The 14,832-nt window shown below is 39.4% G+C and overlaps 1 protein-coding gene and 1 pseudogene across 3 annotated transcripts in view; one reads left to right on the top strand and one right to left on the bottom strand.

The window, feature by feature from the left end:
• OPHN1 (oligophrenin 1) overlaps positions 1 to 14,832 on the top strand; it is a 498,955-nt gene that overhangs the window by 99,983 nt on the left and 384,140 nt on the right. The window lies entirely within an intron of this gene.
• Positions 4,856 to 5,585, bottom strand: LOC112814919 (V-type proton ATPase subunit E 1 pseudogene; annotated as a pseudogene).

Genomic DNA, 14,832 nt, shown 5'->3' with positions numbered 1-14,832 from the left:
CTTCCTTCCTTCCTTCCTTCCTTCCTTCCTTCCTTCCTTCCTTCCTTTCTTCCTTCCTTCCACTTAGCATGATATTTTCAAGGTTCAGACACATTGTGGAGCCTGTTCTTAAAAACTCTGCATTTGGAGGTGAGATTTTGCTGTATTAGTCAGGGTTCTCCAGAGAAACAGAAGCAATAAGATGTGTATATGTATAGAAAGGTATTTATTTTAAGGAATTGACTCACACAATTGTGGAGGCTTGCCAAATTCAAAATCTGATCGGGGAGGCCCGCAGGTTGGAGAACTAGGAAAAAGTTGCAGTTCTAGTGCAAAGGCAATCTGCAGTAGAACCAGGGTCTACTGGGCTTCTAGTCTATTTGGGCTTCTATATAACAAATATACCATAAACTGGGAAGCTTATAAACCATGGAAGTTTATTTCTCCCAGTTTTGGAGGCTGGGAAGACCAAGATCATGGTGCGGGCAGATTCAGTATTTGGGGAGGGCCTGATTTCTAGTTCATAGATTGTGTCTTTTTGCTGTAGCCTCACATGGCAGAAGGGGACAAGTGAGCTCTCTGGGACTTCTTTTATAAGAGCACAAATCCCATTCATGAAGGCTTTGTCCTCATGATGTAAGCACCCCCTCAAAGGCCCTACCTCCTGACAGCATTACAACTGGGTATTAGGGTTCAAAATACGAATTTTGGGAGGGACACAAACATTAAATCTATAGTAACCAGGAAGAGCCAATATTGAAAATAAAGTCCAAAGGCAGTTGTGTGTGTGGAGAAAGAGTCTGGTCATGTATGCTAGTCCCCCAAAATGTGCCTAAGATATGTGTGCCCATGTCATTTGAAGGAGTGTTTGGCCTAGAGGTATGGAACATTAGGGATAAGGACAGCCTTACGTAAGGTCACAAAGACAGTAGGAACTATGGCCAGAATTTGAACTACAAAGCCAGTGTTCTTTTTACTTCATCATGGCGGTTCAAATGCTACTCAACAGTCCAGAGGGATTATTGTTTTTTTTAATTAATTTTTAAAATTTTATTGTTATGTTAATCACCATGTATTACATCATTAGTTTTTGATGTACTGTTCCATGATCCATTGTTTGTGCATAACACCCAGGGCTCCACGCAGAACGTGCCCTCTTGAATATCCATCACCAGGCTAACCCATCCCCCACCCCCTCCCCTCTAGAACCCTCAGTTTGTTTTTCAGAGTCCATCATCTCTCATGGTTCATCTCCCCCTCTGACTTACTCCCCTTCATTCTTCCCCTCCTGCTATCTTCTTTTTTCTTTTTTTTTAAACATACCATGTTGCATTATTTGTTTCAGAAGTACAGATCTGTGATTCAACAGTCTTGCACAATTCACAGTGCTCACCACAGCACATACCCTCCCCAGTGTCTATCACCCAGCCACCCCATCCCTTTCACCCCCCACCGCTCCAGCAACCCTCAGTTTGTTTCCTGAGATTAAGAATTCCTCATATCAGTGAGGTCATATGATACATGTCTTTCTCTGATTGACTTATTTCACTCAGCATAACACCCTCCAGTTCCATCCACGTCGTTGCAAATGGCAAGATCTCATTCCTTTTGATGGCTGCATAATATGCCATTGTGTATATATACCACATCTTCTTTATCCATTCATCTGTCGATGGACATCTTGGCTCTTTCCACAGTTTGGCTGTTGTGGACATTGCTGCTATAAACATTGGGGTGCACGTACCCCTTCGGATCCCTACATTTGTATCTTTGGGGTAAATACCCAGTAGTGCAAATGCTGGATCGTAGGGTAGCTCTATTTTCAACTGTTTGAAGAACCTCCATACTGTTTTCCAGAGGGGTTGCACCAGCTTGCATTCCCACCAACAGTGTAGGAGGGTTCCCCTTTCTAGTCCAGAGGGATTATTAATGGCTAAAATCATTTCAGTGCTGTTTTGTCAGAATAGATACTGATTTTGTGTGAATATTTGTGAATTCAAAATGTATATCTGAGTCAGAAGCCTCGTTCTTTGAACTAATGGACTTTTTGTAACTTTTTGGATTTGAACATCCATTGTTGAGGAGTCTTCACTATGATCTGGGAATGTTGAATTGATAGCATTGAAAGATCTGGCTACCTATTTTGCTTCACTGCTAACTTTTTACAGGATTATATCTTAGCAAGAAAAAACGACTTGCTGCATGCTTTGTTGTATAGCTACACTGAGTATATGTCAAAAAAGTTATGGACTTAGCAATGAAGAAATTATGCAGTGAAAATTATTAGATAGAATGGAATCTTACAAATGATTTCACTTAAGGGAGAATGATAAGGAATTATCATTTTTTTTGACATTATTTGAAGATGCCATGCTTTAATGTTCTAAAAAGGGCATAGTTTGTTTTTTTATTTTTTTATTTTTTAAAGATTTTGTTATTTATTTGACAGAGAGAGAGAGACAGTGAGAGAGGGAGCAGAAGCAGGGGGAGTGGGAGAGGGAGAAGCAGGCTTCCCGCCGAGCAGAGAGCCCGATGCGGGACTCGATCCTGGGACTCCAGGATCAAGACCTGAGCCAAAGGCTGATGCTTAACGACTGAGCCACCCAGGTGCCCCAAGAGTATAGTGTTGTATTTTATTTTATTTTATTTTGTTTTACAGAGAGAGACACAGTGAGAGAGGGAACACAAGCAGGGGGAGTGGGAGAAGGAGAAGCAGGCCTCCCGTGGAGCAGGGAGCCCGACATGGGGCTCGATCCCAGGACTACGGGATCATGGCCCCAGCCAAAAGCAGACACCCAACTACTGAGCCAGTCAGGCACCCCTGTAGTTTGTTTTTAAGTAGGAAATAAAAAACAACATAAGTTTACCTTTTACACTTTAAATGGGTGAATTTTATGATATATGAAGTATATCTCGATAAAGGTATTTAAAAAAAAACTTCACTTAATCTCCCCGTTATTCTGATTTTTTTGTCTTTCTTTTTTTAATTTAATTTAATTTGATTTTATTATATTGTGTTAGTCACCATACAATACATCATTAGTTTTTGATGTAGTGTTACATGATTCATTGTTTTCGTATAACACCCAGTCCTCCATGCAGTACGTGCCCTCCTTAATAGCCATCACCGGACTAACCCATCCCTCCACCCACCACCCCTCTAAAACTCTGTTTCTCCGAGTCCATAGTCTCTCATGGTTCATCTCCCCCTCTGATTCCCCCCCCCTTCATTTTTCCCTTCCTTCTCCTAATGTCCTCCATGCTATTCCTTATGTTCTACAAATAAGTGAAACCATATGATAATTGACTTTCTCTGCTTGACTTATTTCACTTAGCCTAATCTCCTCCAGTCCCATCCATGTTGTTGTAAAAGTTGGGTATTCATCCTTTCTGATGGCTGAGTAATATTCCATTGTATATATGGACTACATCTTCTTTATCCATTCATCTGTTGAAGGGCATCTCGGCTCTGTCCACAGTTTGGCTATTGCGGACATTGCTGCTATGAACATTGGGGTGCATGTGCCCCTTCTTTTCACTACATCTGTGTCTTTGGGGTAAATACCCAGGAGTGCAATTGCTGGGTCATAAGGTAGCTCTATTCTTAATTTTTTGAGGCACCTCCACACCGTTTTCCAAAGTGGCTGTACCAACGTGCATTCCCACCAACAGTGTAAGAGGGTTCCTTCCCCTTTCTCCACAACCTCGCCAACATTTATGTCTTTCTAATGCAGAAACTTTTCTTTCCCTTTGTCAACAACATTCTTTTTCCTTATCCCAAAGCATTGAGAAGCTCCTCTGCCCTTGGATGCTGCTCTTTCCTGTAACTGGTTTTAAAACATACTTTTTCTCTTCCTACTTTATATCAAAGCCCTATCTAATTCTGACATTGAAATGACTTTATGAAAGGTTTTGTGTTTTAGTTTCATCAAAATCCCCAGTGAAACCCAAGTTGCTTTCCATTCTAAGCCTTGTGTTTATTTTAATAATGGATTGTTTTCCCATAGCTGAGGTGTCTAGGCCTTGTCCTCATTTTTCTGCCCATAAATACTCACATTGTAATTGTAGCTCTGGTGATATTATTCCTTTACATAGAGGTTAAAGCTTATGAGAAATGTGTACATAGCAGGTCAGTGGGCTCTGCTGATAATTTACTTCTTACTAACAGTAATGTGCTTTGGAGAGGGCTTGTTCCCCCCCCCATTTCTTTTGTGAATTAATATGAAATAAAAAAAAACTTCTAAAGGATTTTTCTAGGAACAAACTACTAAATCTTAAGAGGAAAATCTTTTAGGAATGAAATGAATGTTCTGTGGGAAATTTTACAAAGTTTAAGACTCTTTTTTTTTTTGCCATGTAAACCTTTTGTTTTAATAAATAAGACCGATTCATGGCTTAGATTCTAAATCACATTTACAGATGAGGAACGCTTCTAGGCCCAAACAGGTGAACAGTGCTACTAGTGCTGGTAGGAATGCATGCCCCCCCCATGCATCTGAAGCCTAAAGAGCAGAGACTGAATGTCAGAGAACACCATACACATCACCCTCTAGACTTGAGAACGACAGCAGAAGATGAGAGGAAGAGCAGAGACTCGGGGAAGCTCCAGTAACCACCATCTGATACCCTCACCTTCATGCTACAGAAGCAGATGAAAGTTGTGCTACTTTCAGATAAGCTAAGAAGGAGGTTTCCTGCTCATAGTAAGTCAGACTTTCTCTCCTGTTAACAATTAGGCCAAGGGCATTAGCTACAGAGAGAATCCACTGATAAATATAGAATATTACAACAGCAAAGAGGATATCTTGTTTCTTCAAATATCAGAAACTTTCGCATTACAGCAGGAGAGCAGTGGATAAACTCTGCCTCACCCAAAGGTTTAGTCCAAAAACTTCCTGTTGGCATTTGCACCAAATAAGGCTCCCCGTACTTCTGGCATTATCTGCTGGGCTATGAGATCCAGCCAGCTTTCTAGGGTATTGGAAACTTTTATTTTACGATCCCCATTGTAGATCTCAACTCCACCAGCTATTTCCTCAGGCAGGTAGGCCTCCTGATTAAATTGGACATCAACATCTTTTTTGGTGGCAATTTTGTACATAGGAATCGCTTTTTGCACTGCGGCCTTTACCAGAGGGAAATCCTGCTTCCTGCAACGAACAGTCATTCGGGGCTCTAACAGTTGGTACAAACCCTGAAGGACCAGTCCATCCAGCAGCACCTGGTACCTGGTTGTATCTTTTACCACTTTGCTGAGTCTCTGTTTTGCTTCATTTAGTAGGTCTGTAATAAGGTCATCTCCTGCTCTGAGGACTTTGAGCCTTGCTTGATTCATCAAATTAGACATCTGGATTTTCTGCTGCTGCTCAATCTGCTTTTCTTTCTTCTCGTAGTATTCCATAATCTTCAGTCTTTGGGTTTGCACAAGATGACCTTTCTCAATGTTGAACTCTTCCTCTGCCTTCACATCTATTTCCTCTGCTTTCTCATTGGCTTCTTGTTCAATAAAAGCCACCATATGCTTAATCTGCTTTTGCATGTCAGCATCGCTGAGGGCCATGGTGAAAGCTCTGCTAGGCTGGAGGCCCACTGGCTCTAGCTTAGGCTGGAAGCAAAGTTGAAGACTCTTAAGAGGGTTTTACCCACTCGATGCCGTGAGGCTACCATGAAGTTCTGTGCTAGGCCTAGGAGATAGAGAGATGAAGTAAACACAGTGCCAACTTATAGGTAGCACATGGCCTAATGGGAAAGATAGGCATATTTACAACTAGCCATACTATGGTCACCATTCTTAGTGAACCCAAATTTGAAATATATGCTCTTTATTAATAGCAATGTACTTACGTGCTTAAAGTAACAACAGGATAGAATATTTTAAATTAGTGCTGTTCCTTATTTTCTGAGACACTTAGTACTGATAACAGACAAATGAGAATTTTGTAATTCTCTTTTGAGAGCACCCCTGAACTTATAGACAGGGGTTAGAAGAGAGGAAATAATGCTACTGAATTTCTTGCCTCTTTCTTCCCCCTCCCCTGACATTTTCATGTTGTTGAAATCTGGTTGAGGGAATGCCATAAGAATTTCTGATAAATAAAGAAGCCACTAAAAGATAATGTGTAAAAGATAAAATATGGCAGAGGCAGTCTTATATTTTGGAAACACTTGGCATGTTAAAAAGCTCTTTTTACCATGTAAATATGATTTGGTTATTCTTTGGTTCATAAAAGCTTTTGTAGGTTGAAATTTAAACTTCTTTGTATGACATACAAAGCTCTTCATAGTTGTTCTTCTACTTATAAGACTTTTCCAGATTTATTTCCTACTATTCTTGCCCATAACGGTACTTGCCAACTGCTTGAGGTTCTTAGAATATTTCTGTTTTTTTCCATATTCATTATCTCTTTATTGGCTATTTCTTTTGCCCAGAATTTTCTCATCCCTTCTCACCTGGGTAAACGTCTCTTTATTTTTGTAGTCACAGCCAAATATATATTACTTTTTTTTTTTAGATACTGAGTAAACATTTTACATGAGATTTATCCTCTTTCTCACTATAATGATAATATCAATATATGCTTGCTAAGAAAATTTAGAAAATACAGAAGATATAAATAAGAAAGTAACAATCATGCACAGTCCCCAGTAACCACTTTTTTTTGACATGTTTTCTTTCAGTCTTTTTCTCTAAGCGTATCTTATATTCTTTAGATAGTTTTGCATTTTTTGGTAAATGTTTAATTAGCTCCCTTTATTAATTCTTTTTAATCTCATGTTTCATTATTCCCCTAGTTTGTTTGTTTGTTGTTTGTTTGTTTGCTCTGTTCATGTTCATATAGCTGCTATCCTCTCTCTTTTCTCCATTTTCTGCTTTCATACTTAGTAGTTTCCTCCTGAAAATTTAATTATATGGTATTCTCTCTGTCAGCTATGCCCGCCACCTTCACTGATCTTGTTTTCCTTTCAAGCCTGTTATAAAATCAAAATTCCAAATACATTTTGCATGATTCAGTCCACCTGCTTTTCTACCTTGTTCTTTAAACACCGATGGAGATTAAATTTGGATGTTTAAGCTGGAAGATATCTTGGGGGAGATAGGCCTCCATTATTATTTTCAGATCAACTCATGTGCCTGGCATATAATAGGTACTCAGTGAATATTAGTGTCCTTCCTGCTCCCAGCCTCTTGTTCCTATTAAGGTCACACACTGGTAATTGGCACATTAGGACTGATTCCAGGTCTACTGATTCCCAGGCCAGCATGTCTTCTTGATTGGCTACTCTGTTCAAGTGTTGTTCGGTTGTTGAAGATACCTTTTATCTCCAAAATCCGTAAGTCTTTTCTCATCAAAATTCTTGCAAAATTAGTGTTCCTGAGATGTTAGTTTGACTGACTAAATGACCCAGGGTAGAATGGTTCCTTGCTTTGTGACTTCTCCCAGACTCACCTAGAGAACTTCTTATTAGAGTTGGGAATATAATTCATAACTTCAGCTCCTAGATTTTGAATTTAGGCCATTAGGGCCCACTGGTTTCTCTGAGGAGAGTTCCTAATTTTCTTTTTTTTTTTTTTAAAGATTTATTTATTTATTCATGAGAGACAGAGAGAGAGAGGCAGAGGGAGAAGCGGGCTCCCAAGGAGCAGGGAGCCCGATGCGGGACTCGATCCCAGGACCCGGGGATCATGACCTGAGCCGAAGGCAGATGCTTAACCATCTGAGCCACCCAGGCGCCCGAGTTCCTAATTTTCTCATAAGGAAATACAAATTTAATATGGAGGTTTTGAAAGTTTGATGATAGCAGTGTTAACTTAGGTTCACAGAATCATAGGATATTAGAACTGGGAGAGACCTTTGAAGTCATCCTGTAGAGCTCCCTATTTTATTGATGAAGGAAATGGAGCTAAGGATCACTTAGCTGTAAAATGGCAGACACCACTAGGAGCTCAGGCCTCCTGCCATTTGTACTGAAGACACTAGAGAATATGTCTAGGCAGAAGCCAGAGAGTAGGTGAAAGAGATGGGCTTTGGATATGTGTCTTTCCTGTGACATATAGCAATGATCATATTTACAAATGTGAAATGGTGCACAAAAATGCATTTCCTTCCTACACCTTAGTCCTGTGTTGTAAATACACAGGAGCAATTGTCTCAAGTTAAAGAAATTGGATTATTTTCTCAGAGAAATTCTCTATAGAGAAATTGAGATTACATTGCCCCATTTTCATGATGAACCTAATTTGGAGTACAGTTGGCCCTTGAACAATGTAAGGATTAGGGGCACTGACCCCTCTCCCCTGTGCACAAATCCACATGTAACTTTTGACTCCCCCAAAACTTTATTAATAGCCTACTATTGACCGGAAGCTTTACTGTTAACATAAAATAGTTGATTAACAAATATTTTATAATGTTTTATGTATTACATACTATATTCTTACAATAAAGTAAGCTAAAGAAAAGAAAATGTTATTAATAAAATAGAAAATACATTTAGAGTACTGTACCACATTTATGAAAAACAAAGAAACAAACCCGTGTGTAAGTGGATCCATGCAGTTCAAACTGTGTTGTTCAAGGGTCAACTGCATGATTGTTCGGGAGTTTTAGATTCCCTTCATAAAAATAGTGACATTCTCAGCATACACACTTTGGGGAAAGCAACTGATGTTGGTGGAAAGAGTTCTGGTCTGGGATTCAGTCCTAGCCCTCCCAGAATTCACTGTGGACTTTACATAAGACCCTTCCCCTGTTCTCTGGGCCTTGGTTTCCCCTTTTGTAAGATCAGAGGTTATATTGGTTCCTCTTGTGAATCTTCTTGTGTTGATATCCTAGGTTCTAAAGGCATTTTTAGCATTCTGCTGAAGCAGCCACTCTTAGCCATCTGCTGCATTCCAGGAGAGGCCCCCATTCTCTCCCTATTGCCTAATTAGATTGTTTCATGCTACAGACTAACGGGCATGCTGCATTTGTCATTTCTGTAGATCCCTTTGTTTTCTCTTGAATTTCACAGTTGTTTCTTTGCTTGTTCATTTCTCATCAGACTCTATTGTTCTGCTATTAATAGAGGTTTGTCTTCTTTGTCACTTCTCTCCTCAGCTCATCAGTTCTGACAACCATTCAGTGCTCAGAGGACTCCACTGATATTTTATTTTAGCCAGAACACCACCAAATATAACAGTATGTGTATCTCAAGGCCATGCAGTTTGTATCTCTGCTAATAGTCTCTGTGCTTTCTTTAAAAAGGGTATTATTTAGGGCGCCTGGGTGGCTCAGTTGGTTGGGCGACTGCCTTTGGCTCAGGTCATGATCCTGGAGTCCCGGGATTGAGTCCCGCATGGGGCTCCCTGCTCGGTGGGAGGTCTGCTTCTCCCTCTGGCCCTCTTCCCTCTCGTGCTCTCTGTCTCTCATTCTCCCTCTCTCAAATAAATAAATAAAATCTTAAAAAAAATAAAATAAAAGGGTATTATTTACTATCAAAATACTATTGTAATAATATTGAAAAATTTTTTAGCTGTAAGCTTAGCTCTTAAATATTTCTATCTTGTCCCATTTTATCCATATATATTTTATGCATTTTTTCTGAATAATCTTTTTCGATATAAAGGTAATGTAACTGCATAAAAAATATTTGGAAAATAAGAGGAAAACAAATCACTTCAGGATCCACCACTTTAGTTCAACCACTATTAATACAACAGTATACAAAATCAAGCAGTCCAATTAAAAAGTGGGTAGAGGATCTGAGTAGATGTTTTTTCCAGTGACGATATACAGATGGCTAACAAGTACATGAACAGATGCTCAACATCACTAATTATCAGGGAAATGAGAATCAAAACCATGATGAAATGTCACCTTGTACCTGTTAGAATTGCTTTCCTCAGAAAGAAAAGAGATATGGAGGAAAGGGAAGCATGTAGAGAAAGGGGAACCCTCTTGCACTGTTGGTGGGAATGTAAATTGGTGTAACAACTATGGAAAATAGTATGGAGGTTCCTCAAAAAATTAAAAACTAGAACCACCATATGATCCAGGAATCCCCTGTCTGGGTATATAATACATCTGAAGAAAACAAGATCACTATCTCGAATAGATATTTGCACCCCCATGTTCATAGCAGCATTATCTATAATAGCCAAGACATGGAAATAACCTAAATGTCCAGTGGTGGATGAATTGATAAAGTAGTTGTGGTATATATGTACAATGGAATATTATTCAGCCATAAAAAGAAGAGTATCCTGTTATTTGTGATAGCATGACTATAATGTTAGGGCATTATGTTATGTAAAATAAGTCAGAGAAAAAATACTGTATGACTTCATTTATATGTGGAAATCTAAAAACCTGAACTCATAAAAACAGAGAACAGATTGGTATTTGCCAGAGACAGGGTTGAGGGGTGTGAGAATTGGGTGGAGGTGGTTGAAAGGTATAAACTGAAAAAAAAGTATCATTCCAATTTTTTAAAAATATATTTAGTTATTGTATAAATACAATTTTGAGGTTTTTCATTAACTTTATATTTTTAAATTTATAGAATAGTTACAAAATATTATAAGAAATTTCTATATAAACTTTATACTCAACCTAGGTTCCTCACATGTTAACATTTCTCACACTTTTTTAAAAATTTCAATTCCTGTATAGTTCACGTACAGTGCTATATTAGTTTCAGGTGTACAACATAGTAATTCAGCACTTCCGTACATTGCCTTGCGCTCATCATGACAAGTGCATTCCTTAATCCCCATCATGTAGTTAACCCATTCCCCCACCCAGCTCCCCTCTGGTAACCATCAGTTTGTTCTCTATAGTTAAGAGTCTTGTTTCTTGCTTTCTCTCTCTCTCTTTTTTCCCTTTGCTTGTTTGTTTTGTTTCTTAAATTCCACATATGAGTGAAATCATATGGTATTTGTCTTTCTCTGACTGACTTATTTCACTTACCATTCTGCTCTCTAGCTCCAGCCATGTTGTTACAAATGGCAAGATTTCATTCTTTTTGATGGCTGAATAATATTCCATTGTATATGTATGCCACATCTTCTTTATCCATTCATCAGTTGATGGACACTTGGGTTGTTTCCATAATTTGGCTATTGTAAATAATGCTGCTATAAACACAGGGGTGCATGTATCCCTTTGAATTAGTGTTCTTGTATCCTTTGGGTAAATACCCAGGAGTGTACATGCTGGATTGTAGGGTCGCTCTATTTTTAACTTCTTGAGGAAGCTCCATACTATTTCCCAGAGTGACTGCACCAGTTTGCATTCCCACCAATAGTGAATGAATGTTCCTTTTTTACCACATCCCTGCCAACACCTGTTGTTTCTTGTGTTGTTGATTGTAGCCATTCTGACAGGTGTGAGGTGATACCTCATTGTAGTTTTGATTTATGTTTCCCTGACGATGAACATGATGTTGAGCATCTTTTCATGTGTCTGTTGGTTGTGGCACTGCTTTTGATGGACTCCAGCCAAGGTGGGGGCAGTTCTGTAGGAGAACATGGGGCTGAATGCCTCCTGTTAGCAAGGGTTGCTCAAGACTGCTGTGGAGGGGACTTGAAGCTGGAGGGGGTGTGTCCACAGGAGAATATGGGGCAGGGTGTCCTGTGAGCAAGCTAGGTGTAGTGCTTTTTGTGCTTCACTCTTTTCTGCAGTGTTGTTTATCTAGGCTGGGTGTAGGGAAGGGAAATGGTGCCTGTCAGCTCTTCTGTTCTTGGAGAAATCTCCCAAAGATCCCTGCCTCTCCAGCACAGCTTTGAGATTAGTAAACAAATCTACCTCTTGTATATCCCAAGTGTTTTTCAAACTGCTGGTTCTATGCTGTGTCTTCCCAGGGCTGTTTGTTGTGCTGTCTCTTTAAGGGTGGGGACTCTCCTTTTGCACTCCTGTCCTTCCCAGAGTCCTGCCTGCTGATTTTTATGAAGTTCTAGGTGTTAACCTCTGCTGATTGTAAGAACTTGTGAAATTGGGCCCTTTTGGTTTTCAAAGCCAATGTTATGGAGATTCATCTTTCCTGTGCAGGTTCCCTGTGCCTGGGTTACCTGGTGTAACGATCTCCCCTCTTAATGCCTGTGGCATCCCTCCCTCCCTTGGACAGCCCTCTGGGTCAGTTTAGCTCTAGACCACACATCTCTGCCTTTCCTACTTCCTTAGATGTGGCCTCTTCTTTATATTTAGCTGTGGAGTCTGTTCTGCCAGTCTTTGGGGTGTTTTCTGGGTTATTTGCACTGATGTGGGTGTTATCTAGTTGTTGTATCCATCGGATGAGGTGAGCTTAGGGTCTTCCTATTTCACCATCTTTCCCGGAAATCAGATTTTTTAGTATCCTTTGTAATAAATTGGTAATCCATTAAGTAAATGGGTTTCCTGAGTTTTGTGAGCTGCTCTAGCAAGTTAATCAAACCCTAGATGGGGGTCCTGGGAACTTCTTGACTTCCAATTGACCTCTGAAGTAGAGGGCAGTCTTGTGGGACTGATTCCTTAACCCATAGAATCTGATTCTATCTCCAGGTAGATAGTGTCATAATTAAATTCTTCTTTGTGTGGGAATCTGCCCCATGCAACATACACATTGAAATTGGGTTCAGAATCTTTTACTATTGTAAATGGTTTTCTTAATTTCATTTTTGGATTGTTCATTGCTAGTATATAGAAACATGATTTGTTTTTATATATTTATTTTGTAACCTACAACCTTGCTAAATTTGTTTATTCTAATTGGTATTTTTACTGATTCCATTTGAATATTTTACATGACAAGATCATGTCATCTGCAAATATAGTTTTTCTTTTTTTCCCTTTTTTTAGATTTTATTCATTTGGGAAAGAGAGAGAGAGAGAGAGAGAGCAAGAGAGCACGAACAGGGGGGAGAGACATGGGGCTTGATCCCAGGACCTGGAGATCACGACCTGAGCCAAAGGCAGATGCTTAACCATCTGAGCCACCCAGGTGCCCCGAATATAGTTTTTCTACTTCCTTTCCAATCTGGATACCTTTTATTTCTTTTGTGTGTGTGTGTGTGTGTGTGTATGCCATGGCTAGAATCTCCAGTATAATGTTGACTAGAACTGGTGAGAGTGGACGTCCTTGTCTCATTCTTGAATTAGGGGGAAATTATTCAGTCTTCACTACTAAGTATGAAGTGAACTGTATGTTTTTCATAGAAGCTCTATACCAGGTTGAGGAAATTTCCTCTCTTCCTAGTCTGTTGAGTGTTTTAATAAGGAAAATTGTTGGATTTCGTCAAATGCTTCATTTCTATCAACTGAGATGACTATGTGATTTTTCTCCTTTATTCTATGTTTTTTGGGGGGGGTCAAGGGGCAGAAGGAGAAGGAGAGAGAGAGAATATCTTAAGCAGACTCCTTGCCCAGCACAAAGATGATGGACCCTGAGATCATGACCTGAGCTGAAATCAAGAGTCGGGCATTAACCAACTAAGCTACCCAGGTGCCCCACTCTCCTTTATTCTCTTAATGTAATGCATGACATTGATTTTCATGTTGAACCATCCATACATTTCTTTTTTTTTTTAAGATTTTATTTATTTTTTTGAGAGAGAGAGAGTGAGCCAGAGAGAGAACATGAGCAGGGGCAGAGGGAGAGGGAGAAACAAGCTCCCCTGAGCAGGGAGCCTGATGTGGAGCTCGATCCCAGGGATCATGACCTGAGCTGAAGGCAGAGGCTTAACTGACTGAACCACCTAGATGCCCCCACTCATGCATTTCTGAAGTAAATCCCACTTGGCCATAATGCATAATCCATTTTATATGTTGCTTTAATATTTCCTTGCTTATACTTGCTTTATTTTTATTTTGTTCTTCTCTTTCCAGTATCTTAAGAGGAAAGGTTAATAATTTGACATCTTAAATATAAGTATTTGTAGCTATAAATTGTACAGTAAGCCCTGCTTTAGCTACGTGCCCTATGTTTTTGTGTGTTGTATCTTCATTTTCATTTATCTCTAAGTATTTTCTAATTTCCCTTGTGATTTCTCATTTTACCCATTTACAACTTAGTAGTGTGTTTATTTTCTGCACACTTGTGAATTTCTCAACTTTATTTCCATTAGTAATTTCTAATATTCCATGTGGTCATAGAACATACTCTATGATTTCAGTTCTTTCAAATTTATTGAGGATTGTTTTATGGACTAGCACATAGTCTAAGTGGGAGAATATTCTATGTCCACCTGAGAAGAATGTGTTTTCTGCTGTTGTTGGGTGGGGCGTTCTATAGAGGTATGTTAGGTCTAATTGGTTTCTGATGTGTCCAAGTCTTATATTTCCGTATTGATTTTCTGTCTAGTTCTTTTTTTTAAAAAGATTTTATTTATTTATTTGACAGAGAGAGAGAGAGACACACACACACAGTGAGAGAGGGAACACAAGCAGGGGGAGTGGGAGAGGGAGAAGCAGGCTTCCACTAAGCAGGGAGCCCAATGCAGGGCTTGATCCCAGGACCCTGGGCTCATGACCTGAGTCGAAGGCAGACATTTAACAGCTGAGCCACCCAGGTGCCCCAAGTTTCTGTCTAGTTCTAACCATTACTGAAAGTAGGTTATTGGATTCTCCAACTATTATTGTTGAATTGTTTATTGTTTATTTCTCCTTTCAATTTTGTCATTGTTTGTGTTACATGTACTTTGGGAGCTCTATTGTTAGATACATATATGTTTATAATTGTTATACCTTCCTCATGAATTGGCCTTTTTATCATTATAAAATGTCCTTCATCATTTCCAGTATCATTTTTTGCTCTGAAATGTATTTTATTTGATGCATATATAACCACTAAAGCATCCGTGTTGGGCTCTGTGCTGGGCATGGAGCCTGCTTAAGATAT

This window comes from Callorhinus ursinus, unplaced genomic scaffold (assembly GCF_003265705.2).
Source record: "Callorhinus ursinus isolate GAN/ISIS: 27379988/994484 unplaced genomic scaffold, GSC_fseal_2.0 scaffold66, whole genome shotgun sequence".
NCBI lineage: Eukaryota > Metazoa > Chordata > Mammalia > Carnivora > Otariidae > Callorhinus > Callorhinus ursinus.
Note: the sequence above shows the minus strand (reverse complement) of the source record. Positions and strands in the feature narration are given on the sequence as shown.